At 35.5% G+C, this 19,847-nt stretch overlaps 1 protein-coding gene and 1 long non-coding RNA gene across 3 annotated transcripts in view; one reads left to right on the top strand and one right to left on the bottom strand.

The window, feature by feature from the left end:
• The window catches only part of uif (sushi, von Willebrand factor type A, EGF and pentraxin domain-containing protein uif), a 103,473-nt gene that overhangs the window by 8,536 nt on the left and 75,090 nt on the right, over positions 1 to 19,847 (top strand). The window lies entirely within an intron of this gene.
• On the bottom strand, positions 1,507 to 3,973 carry LOC114352062 (uncharacterized). Its single transcript, XR_003655829.1, has 2 exons — positions 1,789 to 3,973; positions 1,507 to 1,655 (listed from the first exon to the last, which is right to left on the bottom strand). It is a non-coding gene; the product is annotated as an uncharacterized LOC114352062 (long non-coding RNA).

Raw genomic sequence — 19,847 nt, 5'->3', positions numbered from 1 at the left:
AAAACGCATTATTTTGTGAAGATGTTTTTAGATACCACTACTAACGCTGAATGTTTATCACAATATCATAGTAGGATATAATTTATCATAAGCCACGCAGGCAAATACGCAGGAAGAAGCTAGTAGCTTTCAGATTAGTAGATTCAGATAAAAATCCTAAATCCACAAGTACGGCGCCGCAGCGCGGGAAAACAACCGAGCGTTAGTTGCGATTGCATTATTTTATACCAGAGACAAAAACCGGCATCCCAACTAATATTATAAATGCGAAAGTAACTCTGTCTGTCTGTCTGTCTGTCTGTCTGTCTGTCTGTCTGTCTGTCTGTCTGTCTGTCTGTCTGTCTGTCTGTCTGTCTGTCTGTTACGCTTTACCGCTTAAACCTCGCAACCGATTTTGATGAAATTTGGCATAGAGATAGTTTGAGTCCCGGGAAAGAACATAGGATAGTTTTTATCCCGGTTTTTGAAACAGAGACGCGCGCGATAAAGTTTTTCTGTGACAGACAAAATTCCACGCGGGCGAAGCCGCGGGCGGAAAGCTAGTTCGCAATAAATGCGGCTGAAGAAAACATCATAATGAAACTAATTAGTGCCGATGTTCTTTTAAAATGACAACCAGCAACAATACAATTAAAAAAATACCAACACGCACCAATAAATGAAATTGTAGAAGACGAAATTGACATTTCCGATTTAATTTTATATCAACGAACGATTGGATGTAATAATTTTTATCTCGATTATGTTTAAAGAGATGACAGGTAACATCGTATTTTATTAGTGTAATGGATATATTTGTTTTTGTGAATTGCAGAATTTTTCTTATAAATTCCAATCGTAGAATGATAATGATATCGTTATGATGATTAACTCTTTCACGAATAGTGAAGAATAAATAAAGTTCACTTATGATGATCAGTCCCAGAATAACCTTACTTGTACTCGTACCTACATGAAAATCCCATTTAAATGTGAAAGTGAGTGTGAAAAGTTGTAGTATAGGTAGTATAAAGACTGAATTTACTTATCAACCACANGCACCATATGGAAGAGCAGTCGCCCGGCAAGCGGAAGGTCGTGGGTTCAATTCCCGCCTTAGGCAGTTCGATTTTTTCAAGTTATTTATAATTTTCAAATTAGCACCATAAGGTCCCGATAGACAAGGCAATGTAAGAGAACACACGCTATGGAGGCCCCAAAGGCAAGCGTCATCATTCACATGAAGATAGTATTGTGTGAGGCTCCGAGAGCAAATTAAGGCAAAACACTGTGTAGGCCCCGGAAGCAAGTGTCAGCCACTACAACCAAGGTGAATTAAGGCTCCGAAAGCAGGTATCACTCGCTGTGTAGGCCCCGAAGGCAAGGAGTTAATAATTCACAGAATAGTGATATAGGGCTTCGAAAGCAAGCACAGTGTATACGCTGTAGAGGCCCCGTAGGCAAGCGTAGAAAAACAGATAATCTAAAATTAATTGTGTAATTAATCTTCACCAGATGAGGAACTTTTATATCTGTGTTCCTTGCTCTTACGACATCTACTTGCCTTGTGACCTAATTTGCCACAAACAAAACATTTTATATTTTTGTTAGAACTGACACTTCTCAATGCTGTCACAGGTTGGTCTTGTTCTACACTAGCATCTAAATTATTGATACTGGCCAAATATTGGAGAAGAGAGGCAGTGTCTCGGCACCCAGCTGACTTCGCACCAACTTCTAATAATTTGTTGCCAAGAGTACCAATGATGGCTTCCGTGATCACTTCATCACTTAATTGACATGACATACCTATTCCCAATTTATTGTAATAAAATTCTATAGGCTCTTCATTAGGCAACCGGACTCGATTCACTAAGTCCCTGATTTGTGATAATTTATTTTTAGTGAAAGGAAAAGCCTTTATTAATTTTTCCTTCCACTCAATCCAACTAATCTCATATGATGCTTAACATTGTGTTTGGGTGAACACCAAGTTGCTCCACACACAAATGCAACTTTATCAAAACAAACTTCTTGTTATTATCTTAGATAACAGCACAATTGCAAATACTTCAATGAAGTTACCATCCTCAAAGCATTCACAAGAAAAACCCAAGTACTTTAAATAACTTTTTGCTTAAGGCTGCTAGCGGCAGTTAGGAAGTTCTAAAGTCTAGCAGTAGACTGTAGCTAATTAATTATTAAAATCTATTCACACTCAAGTTAATTGTATGCAATTTCATGCCAATGACAAGAATAAGCACAGTTAAACAACCAAGCCGCAGTGGCACTGCTAGTCTCAGCTCAACCCTTGCAATAAAACATTAATTCAACTCACCAAATATCACAGCTGATTCCTTTTGTATGGCATTTTCACTCACCAAATATCACAGCTGATGTCTTTTGTATAGCATTACCTTCTGTTCAACTCCAAATCACTTATGTGGAGTACCCTTGCTCAGTGTTAAGCTTCACTCAGGTATTGTGCTTGACTGATTTGCTCACCACAGGGCCAACCCGCAGACAGATAGGTCACCATATCTAAAACTCAAGTCAAATCTAAAAATATGCACACACAACATGCTACAACCAGTAACCTTTTTATTAAACAGCTAATAAAATAACCTCAAGATTAAAATCATTTTCACCATGTGGGAAGAATAACCAACAATAATGGCTGGTACACAAGAATACTCTTTAAGTTAAATGTACCACATTCTATATCTTTTTTTTTTTAAATTATAATAATTGGATAAATTTTAATCACCCACACTTTTTTTCAATTTTAGTGATACAACCCAAATCACTACTGGCAGCAGAAATTAATTGATAAGTTGGAAAAGTTCAATATTAACATTATCTTAACTCAAAATATAGCATCATGTAACATAATAATAATTATGTTTCCCAATAATTGAAGTATCAATCACTATAAGAGTACCAAAAATACACCACATGTTCAACGGCATAACTGGCTGCTTTACTTAATTTCAATTTACAAATTAAGCTAATTAATTTTATCTCATCTTATAGTGCTCAACGTCAAGAAAGAAACATCATGATACTAAAACTGGTTTACACAACACAGACCTTAGCTTCAATTTACTTGAATAAAATTATTAATTTTTCTCCAAAATAATGCCAAGAGGTGACTCGGGCATGATCACCAAACTTATTTAATTTATCTGACCATATTCTATCTATTCTTTGTAGATTTTAAATCTCAACAGGTTATTCTTCGCAGAATGTAAACATGAACAAGTTAACACCGTTCAATTTAATTTGATTTACTAAAATAGTTTATTAGGCATTGCAATTAAAGTGAGCACATACCATAGCTTTCACACACATTCCTGGCATTATCAGTAAAGACTGACAATACCTATAACATTTGATGCATCATTCACTTCCATGCATTATTTTGCTCAAAAAGGAAATGTGTTAATATTGTTGCTGATGGAATAATCGATAATAATAATAAATCGTACCTGCTCTGGGGCCATCGTTAGTCAAATTGTTCACCACTTACGTGACCACAAGCCAAGTTACGGAGGGAGTATCTTCATAATTTGCGTCATCATTTCTCGTACTTAAATACTTTTCTGCATCTCACACAGTTGTCAGCGTAGTTTCCTTGACATTTTCTCTTCATCATATTCCATTATAATCATAGAATCGTGGGCGTTTTGTGATAACATTCGTGACAAATAACACGAAACATTGGTCACCTGGAACCTTTTGAAATCACGTTACTATCATCATAGGTTTCAGATCTCACTTCTGAACTCTATAAAGACTGAATTTACTTATCAACCACATTTATTAGCAAACTTGAACAAGAAAACATTTAGCATTAATATACGCGCGAAAATACCGAAAGTCAAGTGACAGATCGTAGTGTAGTGCACGAGTCATCGATTGAATAGTGATGGAATGCGTAGATTCGATTTAACCCGCTAACAGTAGGTATAACATGCTTAAGTAAAAGTTTGATATAATCTTGACGAATAAGGTCGAAAGCTACGTTATCATAACACAAAATTTCACGAGCGGCTTCTGTGCGCAATACGTTTCTGAAACAAATTGGATTGATTGAACTGATTCAGAACAAAAGTTTTCAGTTGAAAAAGCCAACATACGCTGTGTGTTTATAATCGATAGTAGTTTTTCGATTTAGTCGATGGTTAATTTTGTCTGTTACAATTTAAATAAATACAAAGATCCCAGCTACCATTGAGCAAACTTAAACAGACCTACAGACAAGTTAATAACCTCTTGAAAAAAGTTCTCAAAAAAGCACAAAAAGTTTTCAAAACTCGTTTAGCTTCAAGGAAGTGCAAACAAAGCGTCGGTGTTGATCTAGAATTACTCGGCAGCTGGGTCTCAGCTCCCTTCACAAGACGGCCTTGCTGCCGCAGGAATGTAGCGACAATGCGCCCAACTTTACAACTCCTACATTCTTCGTACCATGTAGAGCTTACAACTATGCCGAAGTTAGGCTTAAAACTCTTCTCTACATTTTCCGAGCGATAGTTTTGCTAGAATATAATCACAAGTTTTACCCAGTCTGGAATTAGGTAACGCTTATAATTAATGTAACTATTCAAAAGTGTAATTAACGTAACAGTTAACTCGCACGCCTTCCTGAATTTGATTGAAAATAAAATACAAAAGTTAACAACAATACAAAATCTATTTTTTATTAATTGACTGATTGATTTTATAACTAAATTTCCGACTTCTGACTGTTTTAAAGTTCAATGCAGATAATTATAACGCTGTCAAAACCTCAACAAGGATTGCAGTTTGTAAACTGTAATTAATCAACCGAAGAAAAGTACTACTAATTCTTTGCTAAATCATTCATTACAAAGATGCTAATCTGACCTTACATAGTGTTACTAATTGCTTCACCATGCTCTATTATTGTGTTGTCAGCCAACAGCTTTCTAAACGATCATACATGCCTTAATCCTTATACATATTCAACAAAGTATGTGATTATTTGTCACTAGTCGGCCTCAGAGCGGAATGTCGTCGAAACCGGTCCAATGTAGGAGTTCAAATAGAAACCACGGAACTAAATTTATTGTTAACCCATAATTTGCTAATACAAGTCAGCTAGAAATGACATAGTGTTGTCTTCTACTTCATAAATATAGTGTTAGAACAATATTATGTAAATAAATAAACTATGTTTCTTTCACTAGCTAGTTGGAAGTGTTGGAGCGGTGAATATTTTTAGAATTAAAAGTTTTAAAAGCCAATTTTTTGCTCTGAGATTTATTTATTGAAATTGTCTCTCTGACCTTACATGTTTCCGAATGTAAAATTAACATAGCGTGTGTCTAACCACTCAATTGATTAGCAAAGCTTGCTAATTTTGAAAGTCAGTCGTATGACTTTCAAAATTAGCAAGTTACACGATTAGACGGTAGAGCCGTGCCAAAGCATATTTTGGGACAGCATCAAAAGCATATTTCTAAAATTATACATAGATGAGCATTAATTACTGCAGCGCCGCTGGAATAGCAACCTCAAGGCAATATGCACAAAGTTATTCGAAGGCATGCCCATACTTCAATCGGGTCTAGCCTCTGTGCAGCGTCAATATTAAACCACTCTCGCAAATTTACAATTTCCAAAATTGCCACGAACTAGACTCACGGGAAAAATAATAGCACATAATCCCTTGACCTTTTCGCGGCGAAGCGTAAGATTCTATTGTCAGAAAAATATCTCGCCTCCTTTTTATTGTAAAATTTTCCGTCTATTATTTTCCACTCTTATTTTACGTAATCTTTCGTTGAACGAAACATAAAACCCGGCCTTTTAGCTTTTCCAATATCTTGTCCACGTTAATTCCATCAAAAACTATATTGTGTCTTTCATAAATTGATATCTTGTGATTTTCGCAACCAAAAGCTTGTTGCTACTTTTTTATCCATTGATGGATAGGATCAGTCAAAGATTAATAACTTGAGAGTACTATGAAATTTAAAAATAAACGTTTCAATGGCCTCACATTTTTGAATGATTTCTTAACAGACAGCCAGAGTAATTAATTAACAAACTAACAGTTTTCGAAATCAAAAATAATAGTTGAGCAGCCCTATTTCTATGCCATTAGTAAATGTAATTGGTTGTTACGTGATCTCTTATAACTCGCTTACCGATTTCACACCAAGGAAGTGGCAATCAGCGCGCACGCACCGCGGTTATTTCAAAACCAGCAAATATCTGCGATCTCAAACACATAAATAAGGTTAAGACGAATATTCTCACGTACCTGATAGAAGGCAACCACACCTCAGATACGTGACTATACGCCGACATACGTGTTGTTTTCTATTGAATTATTTTCTACAAACACGGTCGGCAGTTTGATATCAATTGATTTTCTTTTGAAATTCAATTATTATTATCTTAATCCAATTCGACAAACATTTGATACATTACGTCACTTTTCGTCTTCATCGCACGAATAATAAAATTAGTCAACAAATGTTTTAATTGCTGCACAAATAACGTCAGTGAAGAACGTATTAGTGAGTTTTAAGACTTACTTTTTAGATACGTTAGTGAAGTGTAGATGACACAGACTCAGTGAAAGGTAGAATAATTGTTGCTGAACGTTGTCACTCCACGCAAAATCTATTAGTCATTGTTAAAAAAGCTAAATCTTTCTACATCCACACAGATTTGAAGCCTCGGCTTATTATTCCACGGCCGTCGGTCGGCCACTGCCAGAATAATAAATCGCAACACTACATAGCCATTCGCTAAAGAAACTGACGATATCACCACTTTCTAACACTGCTAGAATATAAACTAAGAGTTCGTACATATAAATATATTCAGCAGTTTAATATTCGTAAGTTGCCGTCGAAGATCAAAATAGAGCGCAAATTCATGCAAGTATCGAATGGGATTTGTTACACTCAAACAAAGATCGAAAATCTGTTTCAGGGTTAACAAAAGATCCGTTTTACCCGATTTGAAAAGTCCCCTTGTAAACACAGACGCGACAATACGAACGGATATTATATTTAAATTGTTTTCTTTTTAAGATATGCTGATCAGGGTTGTCAAAATTAATAGTCACTTAAAATGACAACAGTTCTTAGTTTCGGGGTTAATTTAAATAATGTTTAACTGACAGTATTAACATAGTTTAATGTTGAAAGGAGCATTTCCACGAAGCTGGAGGCACGTCGGCGGGCGTGTGCCTCGCAAGCATATCACGCTGCAGCCAATTCAAGGTTGTCACAAGGTTCCTATGATTATAGACTTAATAAAAAATGGACAAAGTAGGCACAAATTGCCCGCTAACACGCAATATGCTTGGTACAAAAAATCTATGAATAGAAATTTTGGTTGGCCTTAAAGGCAGAATTTTACATTCAACGGAGTTTACAAAGCTAAATAATCCAGTTAAAGCAAAATACGATTGGAGTTTTCAAAATTGTTCGATGAATTCAATTCAATTCCAAAAGACGCAGATTACCTAACAGTCAAAACTTAGGTACGTTACGTTATTAAATAATACTTAAGGGAGAGTCCGCTAATTTGGACCAGTTTTTTTCAATCCCATTTTACACATAGTTTTCTTTTGTTTTTGCTAATGTCCATGGTATATAATAAAAGATTTATCAACTTACTATTTCATAAGTATTAATTAACATGATTGTTGTATATTTAGCAGAAATCAACAAAGTACGAAATCAGAGCTTCGGTCCAATTTGGCCAACCGGTTCGATAATTATCGAACTCGAATTTGTACCACAGGGTTACTAAATTGGATTTCAATAAATTTCAAGCCTATAAAAAAACTATGGCAAAATATTATACGATACATTCTTAACAAATTAGGAAACGAAGAGAAACAGTAGTTAATAACATAGACAATCGATATTGTTTTACACATTATCACGATTTTGAGTACAAGTTTTGTAATTCCAATTATCGTAACGCACACTTGTAGGTACCTAATCTACTTTGCCAGTCTTCTGCTTTCATTTATTGTTAGTCAAACATAACTACGCTATTATAACTTCAAAATATGATTTACTAAAAAAAAATTCAAAATCCTTTGGTAAAGTTCCATACAATTTGATGTGGTACAATTTAGCCGACTAGGTGATAGTGCTTTTAAAAAATCGGTAAAAAATATAGCTTATAAATACCGAAAAATGTTTCAAATAATTGTAATCCACACTAATTTACGCTTCTAAATAATATATTAGAAACACCCTGTGATTAAATTTAACAAAATTACAATCTGAACATGTATTGTCAAAAGTTACTTGAAAACAATGAAAAAATACTTTTCAAAATAAAACACACGTGTCGTGTTTGTTGTCACGGCAAAAACCACATGGCCGATATTAATTGATTTTAGTTGTGTATCGCTGAGTGTTGCAATTACAGACATTCAATAAATACTTTACGAAATATGAGGGTGGTACAATTTACCCGGCGGTACAATATACCGAACTCTCCCCTATGTTAAAAATATGATGATCTCATAATGGTTCAGATAGACTCAGCTGGTTCAGAGAGACGCTGAAGCCTGTAAGTTCAGTCTTATGTTTTTTTTCTTTTAATTTTATATGTGCTACTCAGTTAGAGTAACATTACTGTCCACGCTTCATCCAATAAATCGATTTTCACCACCTAAAATTAACTTTGAATAGAAAAAAATAATAACTTTGCTAAGGCAACCCTGCAGCGCCAACTGCGGGCTGAATACGCAACCGCATCTACATCGCTGGCGTGGCTGAGCCACTGAGTGAGATCTCAAATGCTCTGTATACTATGCAGAACAAATCCTACTCGACTTGACAGTTACACATGACGATTGTATAAATCGTTTCGGTAATTCGTTCAAACTTGGTGAACCGACGATGATGCCAAGATCGCGGGAAGCACCTGGATGCGGGCAGCGCAGGACTGATGTATTTACGAACCCCAGCCAGCTTTTCTACGAGAATAGAATCGGTTACATGTGTGACCTCGTGCTTTGTAGTAGTATTTGTGAACTAACGACTTTGCCATAATCAAGTCAGAAAGCAACGCATCGATTGTGTTTTGTTTTGTTTTTCATTAACATTTATAAATAAATAATTTTCATGAAACATTTAGCAGTCGGAACGCCATATCGCACCCGGAACGCAGGATCGCACTGTTTTTGAATGCTTGATTCTTATCATTTGTTCTCTGCACTTAGTTACCCATTTGTAACGGCTGAAACTTCGTCGCGTATGACTTTATATGAAATATTTAACACCTTGTCTCTGAGTTTAAGGTGGAAATTGTTTCTCGCCACAACTTGGCCCATCTGAGAAGAGCATCAATTAGCTACCCACTTGGAACATCTGAGTGTTTCGAAGTGGTGAGAGGTTTCTTACAACAAAAGACTTGCTTTTCTTGCTTAATAAACATTTTTTAAGATAAAGAACCGCTTTAATATTACAAAATAGCTAGTTCATAAGCCGATCGAGAGAATTCGCTACCTGCTGTGTTCCCAAACTCATTTTATTCTTTATAATGTCTGGGATGCCTTTTAAAGTAATTTGAAAGGCGTTTTTTGTCTTTATTTGGGGCCACAAATAGTTAAATTGATGGATTACCAGAATAAATCTAATAATATTTTACGGCCAGTTTAAAGTCCGATGCATTATATGAACGTATTTATCGTTAGTCAGCAAAAGTTTCATTGCAAGGTCATTTTATTAATACAATTTGAATGCAATTGCATAAGTAAATGCACACTTGCGTTTATTGTTTATGGTCGAGGCTACGGATCATCAGTTTTAATACTCATATTGGTAGGTCACGTCTGAACAAATTCGGATAATCGATTAGACAATTTCAAGGAAACACAATTAACGTAAAGAACCTAATTTGATTACGGTCTTTGAAATATAACAATTCAGAAATAAATATGAGGTTCCCAAGCCCATTAAAAACTCACGGATGAACATACATAAGACTATTTCTTTTTGAAGTCATTTAAAGTACAGAGGATTTGACCGCTCTTGATTTTCCGCGACACTGAACTTTCTGCCCTTTTAACCGACTACATTCGCATAGATTATACAGATATGCTTCGAGCTTTTAATACTGGAATTTGCGTCTCAAATATTGTATTACATAGCAATAAGACACACCGAAACCGGTAACACAAAACACATAATGAGCCTCATCCATCCTGGTTCAGAACTGGAAACAAAACTTACTGACCATGCAACTATAGTCTTTATAACAACAACTTTAAGATCGTTATTCTGTGGTGTATAAGTTGTGCATCATCGATGTGCCTTGAACTTTTCTTCAACTCAACTGCATGCCTCAAGCCACTCGGGTCATTTCGAAATATTCACAGTACCAGCGATTACATTGCAAATCTATCTACCTATTTTTAAAGGTCAAAGCTGTATATTTTTAAACTCCGTAGAGTATTTATTCTTCTTTTAATTCAACACTTTGTCGATAGTGCGGAAATCTTTGGAGTCGTAGTCCAATATCAAAGTATGTATATTTAAAAAAAAACGATATAATCGTCTATCGTCTTTATCAAACTAATGTATTCGAACAGAACCTTAGGTAAATACTTGTTAGTAGTGACCTTTAAGTCTGTGATTGTCTAATGTCATGACTCATACTGAATACGTAATCAAGTTCGTATTGATGATAAAAATAAACATTAAAAAATAACTTGTTCTTAATCAGCATTCTCGTGAGCTTCCAAATTGTACTTGAAACTTTTCGTCGCATTATCTAAGTCGACAATACAAACGTAGACAAATGACAAATACTTGTACTCAATATAGTATAAAAATCGAAACAATTATTTCATTCAAACACATTTATAAGAGTGAATGGAAGTGCAATTATGAAGGAAACGAAGCGGAAAGTGCAACATTATCTATACTGTAAGAGACGCGAAAAATTAAGCAAAAAAGTGCTCTAAATGTGGGAGTGGGGTTGGTACCGAGCAGAACAGCCATCCCAAATTGAATTTTCAACAATTGGCAGCAGTAATTCCTTTGTGAATATAGATAAAAATAATTTTGGAATTCAGTAAATGCCGCGTACGGCAAATGTGCACGTTTTGTCTACGCGTCAAAACGTGCCAGAATACTAATTATGTAGGTATAAGAAACCTTACCAGCTTCCAACCAAGCAAAGTAAATAAAGTACTGTGTGTATAATTGTTATCTAAATTAAATATAACTAAAAAATACCTTACCTGAGGCCCTTATACAATCTATTGTTATTTTGTCTAATTCCTCTAAAGTCAAACAAAATTATACTAATGAAAACTGTGCAGTGCTTCGCTGTCACATGTTTCACTTTTAAAAAAATACAACGCCAAAATACCAATTTGAAATTAGATTTTGAATTCAAGAGGCACTTGGATTGGGCTGGCTTTTCTTTCTGTGTTTTGGCGGAGTCTACCCAGCCTCGCAAAACAGGGGACAGCGCGGGCGTCTGTCTCGTTAGTTCTATTCAAGCCATCGTTGCCGTGGACAACGAACAAGCATTTTCAGGGTTCTGTACTCGAAACTAGTACGAAAATCTGAGGAGAGAGCCAACTTTGAAATACATACCTTACATGCAACATGCAAGTTTGACTAATGACGGCACATCGTGTGAATACTGCAGCATCCTGTGTAGTTGTAAAGGGAACATTTTGCTGCTAAATCTTATTTTAATATCACTACGAAAATTCAACAATCTCATGAATTCGTTATACCAAAGGCGCCTTACTTCTCTCGAGCCTAGAACTTAGGTCTAAAGCAAACTTACACCTTGACAGACTTCTCTTTGGGTTGATTTCAAATTGGGGCATAAAAAACAGGATCACTTCCAATAAACGTGGCCAATAAAATGTGTTTGGAACCAAATCCCAAGAGAACAGCTCGAACTAACCAACGTTTTTATTTTTCGTGTAACTATTGCTTTTTATTTCTTCTGACACTGAAGCCTAGGAGTAAATAAAATCAATTGGAAGAATAATACATACGTAACTACTTCGAAGCACTTTGTAGAAACGTAACAACTGTAGTATAGTGTAGTACTATATCGGCACTAACCACATTTTATCTCGATACCTTTTTCGATTTCAAATAGACCTAATTCGAATAACTTTTTTATATTCAATACTTACAAAAGCGATTTTGTGTCTGAACAACGACTTTACGTGTTCAAATAACTTTATATCTAGACAAGCAGGACTTGAAAGTTTTGCTCAACGAATTATACAGGACATGTTAAACTCTAACCATTTTGAATACTGACTTATTTAACATAAGAACTCCATTGAATACCAAGGCAGTCTGCAGCTGTTTTTTGGATGGAATCCTTTAGCACGCGAATCAAAACCGGTTAGCCTTGTGAAGATCAGTCTGACGTCATTGCCGAATTCTTAGGCACTAACTGATACCCAACTAAATAAACACAGATCCTGTTAGTATTTCTATATCAACAAAATTGCTGAATAACGTACCTAGGTACAAAACTTACAATAAATGCTTACTGCTTTACATAAGCTTTATTTACTTTTTATAAATATAACATCAGTTTTATTTTTATTTTTCAGACTTTTAGCTGCTTATCTAATTCCAAGCTAGTTTATTTTGATCTTGTTTTACAAATTGGTGTTTTAACAGTCATATTTGTTTTTTCCTTCTCCTTTTACAAAATATGTATTGTAGCATTACAGTATAGTAGCTATTGGGCTATAGTTACAGCAGCCGTGTGCGATCATGTATGGTCAATATAATTAATACTCACTGGGAGGTGTATTCTACAAACCTATTTCAACACGCTCTACCAAATCTCTATCACGCCTGATATCATCCAAGATGCGTGAGAGAGATGCATAATACTGAAAATTTCGAAAACGTCATCCAGACTCGGCCTGTGGTCATTAACTAGACACGATTTCTCAAAGGAGAACTGAGACAGATACGTCCCTTAGGAACCATTAAATTGTGTGTGTTCCTGGATATCATTCATGATCTGACAAACATTGTGATTAATGTTCCTGGGAATACCTAAATTCCTTTTAATATTTTTTTACTCGTCCTATACCTATTCATGCGGTTCTTTTGTTACAAAGTTTCTCATCAGCTATTTATCTACATAATTGTCTATTGTAAAAAAATCTAAACTTAAACATAAACAAAACATCAATGTTTCATTCAAAATTTCAGTCTCTTTTGTCCTTACACGTGCAATTTTATTTAAACGTAAAAATAGTCATTACTGTTTACTGTAAGAAAACAGTCGCATTGTTTTTGGATTTCCATTTATGAGACTGGATCATTGTAAATCTGCGCCTCACCAATAGGTGTTCCTTTAAACGACAAAAGACTGGATACGTTCACACAAAAATTTAGCATTAACTAACAGGTAACACCGGAGTCACGGATTATTTACTACAAAAGATCTTTTGGTGACTCACAAACCAAGCAGGTAGACCTTTTTTGTCAAAGCGAAACGAGGGTTACATAATACACCCCCGTTATAATTGCTGTGAGAATCTATCCCCTTGAAATATTTTGGAATACATTTACTAGTATTTGATCTGTAAATCACTTTTGGTACAATACTAAGCTTCTATAAAAATTTGACTGTCAGTTGAAACCTTTAGAAGGTTACAATGTTTATTTCCTGTTCGAAGTTTATTGTAAAATACGTTTATATATGCGGAACTAATAGGCAATAGTCAGTTTGTTTAATATTGTTTATCGTAATAATGACTTAAAGAAAATGAGTACCTATTGGGAAACTGGAACAATTTTAACATGAAAATATTTATTAAGCTTTTCATAAGATTAAAAGATACTGTTTTATCGCGTGACATACTATAAACCCTTGTATGTCAAGGGCTAATTAATATTTCGTTGAATTGTTAAAACAATTGCTTAACGAGACACATTTCTTCGAAATCGAATTTCGTTCGTTAATAAAGGTGTGTTCCGTGTCATTCAAACAATAAAATTTAAAGTCATCGTAACGTTATCACATTAGAAATTAATTTGAATAGAAATTATTAAATAGAAAGTTATGAAAAGCGCTTACACAATATCTTATGTGTATTTTGAGACTTCTCTCTTGGTGTTAAAGCTGAAAATTGGTAAATTGAGAATGTTAAATTTATTCAACTTGCTTTAATTAAAATCACTTGATGACTAAAACTCTGTAACAGTAAGAAAGTTTACGTTAATTGTGTAGTATACAGCCAACCCGAAACCACATGAATATGAGGTGTATGAAAAGGAGATGCTTCAATGTTTCTTTTATAAATAGAATCTCATAACCTCTGTAAGTTGATTGTGACACATAAACAAAGAGGTAGATATAATATTATGTATGTATATCTTTGAAATGACATTTGATTTTAATTATACATGAAACTGTCTTATAGGTGCGCTTTTGCAAGATTGTTTGATGTCCTAATGACTGTAAAATTCGAGAATTTAGTTTCAAGTCTTTCTCTACTAATTAACCTTGATTAAGGTAATTCAAATAATAAAATAAACTGTTAATAGCAACGCATAGATAAGTAGAGTTAAAAACATATTTTAATGTTCAAAATTGGTAATTATTGGTACTCTTCAAACATATTATTTGCTTCATTAAAGAAATCCTGTTTGCTAAATCTAATCACCAATTACAGAGGACATTTACATCAGTACAGGTTCTGGTGGATAAGATCATTATTAAACCTGCCTATTAACTACATGTAAAACTGCTTTGCATGTCTGGTTGTCGGCCACCGGTCACACACGGTCAGGTAGATTGGCCAACTGCCGCCAAACGTTTATCTTCGAACTTGTTTTGGGCTGTCACTTGCGTTACTTACTTAAATGATTATAGAGCCATGTCAATTTTGTCAGTCTGCAATTGCAATTGTCTAATTGCAATCTGCTAATCTGTTGCTACCAATCTCTATGACATTCTTTCAGTAGAACCACAAACAAATGTTGTTGTAACACGGTCTCTAAGAATGACAAACCCAGATTCTAGACAAATTATTTGGCCGCCTAATCATCGGAACTGAAAAAGAGTTAATTGGAAATTAGCCTGTGTATTTTCCTGAAAGTTTACAGTCATTTTAGCAGCGTCCTTGACATAAATGAGTGTAATGACTATACAGACAAAAGGTTAATAGGCTTAACCAAAGGTGTTATGACCGTTACATCAGCTTGAGTAAACAGTTGAAGATAAAAAGTCTTAGGTACTTACGTCATTATTAAGTAACGGATAGCTCTGGTTTAGCTTGCGCGCACGCACCTTTTACAGCTTCCCCTGAACTTTTGACCTTTTAATTATTTTTTAATCTACCGACACATGTCAGGTATAGTTTGTAACGCTATATACTTCCCTGACAGATGGATGATATAAAATGACGTACCGCGGACCTGTAAAATGAAACTGTTCTTTCTACGGTATTAAAAACTTGACTTTGAACTTGAGGGGGCCAGTTTTTGCGATATTTAGATGGCTTCGTAGATCTTCTTGCCTAACCAGGTGTATAAGTGTATCCGTTTGCTAATAAACATGCAAATTGTGTGTCATTCATTTGGACGAATGAAAATTTTAATCAAATCTGACTTGAATGATTGGACATCCTTGACTATGCTAATGTATGTTATAAAAATACATTCGATATATTTTAGAGCAAACTATTTATACAACACACTAAGTATTTTTATACACCGATTTAGATATAAATAATTAAGTTGACGAAACATCCTCTGTCACTTGTTTTTAATTAATGTGTATAACTCCACCAACTTCTTAATTGCCAAATGAGTTTTAGCATGTTAACCATTGTAAATCGGCTTGATACTTATTGCCTTGTCAATAGCAGTGGTTATTAGCACATTTCTCGTTGGTAAGTAGTTGCAACAGAAATATCATTAGACAGAAATCGATTACGCAGGTCGCCCCATGGCGTTTAACTAACCTGTACTGGTAATTACATTTCTAATACAGGTGACTGTTACAATTTTATCTCATTAACTTTTTGTATTCTAATCCCAAGTATGTAATTTTAGCATCTCAAGAGCTTACTTATTAGAGCAGTCTTGTAGATTGGCTATATCTATGTTGTAAATATTCAAATCCTAGTAATTCAATCATATTCTGAACACGAACCCAGTCAGAAAGCCATTGGATTGTTTATTAAATTGCTGTATTAAATACAAGATTGAAAATCGCGAATTATCTGTTATTGTAATGTAACAAACAAATGACTGAGTGAAAGTTCAGTTTAAGATAAAGCTCGTTGAAATGTAACCGCATTCATTAGGGGCAAGGCAGGACAAGAAACCGCAATATTGTTTTGTGCTCAAGCATTAGCCATTTTCACTTTTGCCATAGTAATATCGGTTCCGCGCTCGCGGAAGACAAGATGGCGGAGTAAAAAAGCCCGCGAAAGAAGAGCGCGGATGCGCAAGCGTCTTGAACAATGCGCGGACAAACGCTCCATTATCTCACTTTTACTCCGTTCATTGGCTTGTTATAAGCTAATTAGGTTATTGGCTTGAATGGCTTATAATTATTATGTATTTAGCATGTCATTAACCCAATAGGTGCGTCAGTTACCTACATGTCTTAAAATCTCTACTCTGGAAGACCACTTCTACACACTTGGTAAAGCTAAAGGCATGGAAGAGCGAGAGAGAGAGGGACTCTTTCTACATATATTCAAGCCTTAAGTACAACTAATACTGATACAATAAAATCAGAGAAGGTTCAATAACAGATTGGATAGCATCGTCGTTTCAAAATGAATAAAAGCACCAAAATTTCTAGTTGACATAATAATAAAGTATGCCTACCAATTTAATAAGCAGTGACATTAATTACTCGCATGCCTTTAGTAGATATACCTACCATGTATAAACCTCAACCAACCAGGTTATTAACTTCAAATAGGTCGTAGCTATCTACACTAACTACCGCTAACTACCGCACGTCAGCATCTTGAGGTTAATCTTCAGTCAACACAGCTGACAGCGATAACTGCTTAGCGATTTCTACTATTTTAAACGTTATACCTACTCAATTGTTTCATTAGAAAACAAACAATAAGATAGGTAGCCGAAATAATTTGCCAATAGCATCAACGCTGGTTCTACTATTCATCGAGAAATCACTTTGAAGAATAGACAAAATCGTAAGGCATGATTTAATACTTGAAGCTCCTTAAAAGTACAGTCATGGACCTTAAGATTACACCCATTTTAGGTTGAATATCTTGTATTTGGTAATGTTGGTAACAAGTAATATTAACGCAACCGCTAATGTAAAGAGAGAACTAATCTCAGCTATGAAGCTTTAGAGAGCCGGTTCTACATACCGACAACAATTGCAAATATTATACCATTGATTAAGCACCATTCCCATTCCGCCCGTGAAACAGATGAGTTGCTTTCTAGCCATAGGTCAGCCAACCGTTAACGAAACCTATTTCAAAAAGAGCGACCGATTGGCCGATTGTTATTGATGTCATGTCTAATACAGCGAGTGTTAATGCGTAAACTAACGGTCGTGGTTCAACGAACGCGCTACTGCTAATAATAATTCGCTATCGCCTCAAAAGGGGGCGCTGCCGCTCTATATATGAAACATCCTCCTCGACGAGGAAGTGCAGAGAATAGAGCACGAATATCAAGTAGCGAATTTGGGGCTCGTTTGCCAGGTATATTCAGCTTCAGGTGTTGTTGATGTATAAATTTATGTTTATGGTTTTATTTTGTTATCGTCTCTCCCTATTAGAAAGACAAATACTTTATTTGGTTCAATCATTAAATTGTTCAGCTGATGAATTCTTTAGTAAAGTATGACAGTTTAATAAGGTACTGAAATACCTATTGGTTGAAATATTAAGAAAACCTAATTTCCATACTGTAATACTGAAGCCGTGTCACAACGAAGACTGCAGCAAATAAAGATAAAAATATCATTTTGGCATCATTTGTAGTTCAGTAAGAGCATAGGTACTCGTGCTGACTGGCGATTGTACTTTCCTTGAATAGAAAGGTAAAAAAGCCATTCCTAACAGACTCATATATGCAGCTCGTAACCCCGAGGCTCTAAAACATAAACAATGACTCCAACAAAGTCCGGTTGAAAACGAAACGTATAAAAGTAAAACCCTAAAACATGACTCACCCCAAACTGACCGCAAAATTCGTTTCACACGTGAGATTTTTATCTGGGTTTTTGTGCTTTTCTACTTTACTGTCAGTCTGCACTCTGCACTACTGCGTCACGAAGCGACCTCCACTTGCAGTTGTCGAGTCGTTAATTCATCTCAGAACTATTTAAATATTTCTACTTTTACTTTTTTGGATCGTGTCGGGCGTGACTCGGCGAAAACATAAATATTACATAGCCAAGCGACAGCAAAACTTGAGTACTTGTAACATAAAACAATTCAAAGTGCCCACTTTTTCAAAGTAAATTGCTGCTACTTTGTGTGCCCATCATTGCAATTACCCTTCACGACAAGTGCAGTCGAAGAAAATGCTCCTTTTAGGTCAGGTAAAATACTTTTACTCGTATAAACCTACAACTAGTTTCCAACTGTTGACTTCCTATTTTCTAACAAGATTTCTTTCTGCCGATAAAATCTCAAGTTGTTCTGAGCCCTCTTTTGCGTCATTTCACATTAGATGGAATGGAAAATACCACCAACACGTGAATAGTGGGGGTTTGTTGGAGACATATTTCGTGATAACGATATTGCGCAATATTTTCCTCCTAAAAACTGTCAATGTATTTTGGGCTACTCGATTTACCATAAGTACTATTGCTTTATGTGCTACGAGGGTCCGAATAAAGTGGAAAACAATGTTATTACACTTTCAAGACCTAATGATCCAAAAACAAATAAGTATCGGAGTTTGTAAAGTCCTCTTACTTCCATTGAAGTAAACATAAAGACAAAGTTTCTAATGAATCGGCCCAAACGCTCAAGAGTGTGCGAGACGAAATTCAACGAAACAATTGAAACTCTTAGCCGATAACTTTCCCCGTCTAATTACCTTTTGCCACCGTCACTTACGTCTTCATCTCACGAATATATTGCCATAGACCAGATAATTGTCTGTAATACCAGTTGGGTTGCTTCGTATGGCACACTGACCGACTTAGGCCTACGAACCTAAGTCCTGAGTAGAGACTTAGCGCCTCCGCGACTCGTCGCGGAAACGCCTACTTAATACCTGTCGATGGCTTTCTCGAACTTAATTACCGCATGGAGCTATTTAAGTATGATGCCACGGGTTTAAAATGTAAAGAAAGAAGCACTAAAGTTTCATCCATCCGTGACCGATCCCGCTCTTTCACTTCTAAATGAAGTATGAATATGGAAGTCGCGTCCGAAGCCATATCGGGAGGGGGATAGAAAAAGGCTGTAGCTAACAGTAAAGCAGTCAATGGACGAGTGACACTGACAATGAGTCGCTTTCCGTTTTTGGCCGCGTCACGTATGTTACGTACGTGCGGCATAGGTCGCAGCGGGCCGACTTTCCAGCGCATCACAAACAATTGATTGGAAACCAATATCAATGTGGCTATTGGCTGTATTTTGGTTTTATTCACTTTCGGGATGGTCCGTTTTTAAAGCTTCATTTGTTTTAACAGTTACGATGCCATATTTGTAAACAAGCCGCCGCGTTATATTTGTTTTGACCCACATACTGAATAAATGTTTTTTCATTTTTTTCATTACATTTAAATATATGTATAGTAACTCCATCTGCTGCAGAATAAAACTAAGTTTTTGCTCAAGCATTGTAATGGATGATCTCATGTTCGCATGCCAAATTATAGATCTA

This window comes from Ostrinia furnacalis, unplaced genomic scaffold, assembly GCF_004193835.3.
Source record: "Ostrinia furnacalis isolate ACB-3 unplaced genomic scaffold, ASM419383v2 OfSCF1245, whole genome shotgun sequence".
NCBI classification, from domain to species: Eukaryota; Metazoa; Arthropoda; class Insecta; order Lepidoptera; family Crambidae; genus Ostrinia; species Ostrinia furnacalis.
Note: the sequence above shows the minus strand (reverse complement) of the source record. Positions and strands in the feature narration are given on the sequence as shown.